Source organism: Merops nubicus, unplaced genomic scaffold, assembly GCF_000691845.1.
Source record: "Merops nubicus isolate BGI_N331 unplaced genomic scaffold, ASM69184v1 scaffold2619, whole genome shotgun sequence".
Lineage (NCBI taxonomy): Eukaryota > Metazoa > Chordata > Aves > Coraciiformes > Meropidae > Merops > Merops nubicus.
The window spans coordinates 2,742-3,463 of record NW_008632837.1 but is presented as its reverse complement, the minus strand read 5'-3'; positions in this window follow the sequence as shown (position 1 = coordinate 3,463).

Sequence of the window (722 nt, the reverse complement as noted above, 5' to 3'; positions counted from 1 at the left end):
CAGCCCGGGCTGAGCAAGTGATGCCCACCAAGGCACTCTGCCACCCCCCCCCTTTCCTATCCCTCCTCCACAGAGCAAGAGGGGAAGGGAAAATAAGACAGAGACAAAAGCCTTGTGGATAAAACAAAAGCAATTTAATTAGAAAGCACAGCCAAGCAATGCTGGACGCAGAATCGAAGGGAAAAAACCCAGAAGATTTATTTTATGCTTCCCATCCCCAGGTGATGTCTGGCCCCTTCCTGGGAGGCAGGGCACCAAAATGTGTAGCGGTTGCTCTGGAGGACTGAGGAGCAGCCTTCCCCCCTCCAGCTTTATAGCTGAGCTGACATCATATGGTCTGGAATACCCCTTTGGTCAGCTTGGGGACGCAGAATCGAAGGGAAAAAACCCAGAAGATTTATTTTATGCTTCCCATCCCCAGGTGATGTCTGGCCCCTTCCTGGGAGGCAGGGCACCAAAATGTGTAGCGGTTGCTCTGGAGGACTGAGGAGCAGCCTTCCCCCCTCCAGCTTTATAGCTGAGCTGACATCATATGGTCTGGAATACCCCTTTGGTCAGCTTGGGTCCTGGTTCTGTTCCCCCAAGCTCCTGCCCCCCCATCCCACTGCAGGGGCATGTCAGAAAGAGCCTCGGTGCTGTGCCAGCTCTGCTCAGTGAGGTCACCACACGGGTGTTCCCAACACCCTCCTGACTCCCAGCACAGGAGCCCTGCACCAGGCGGC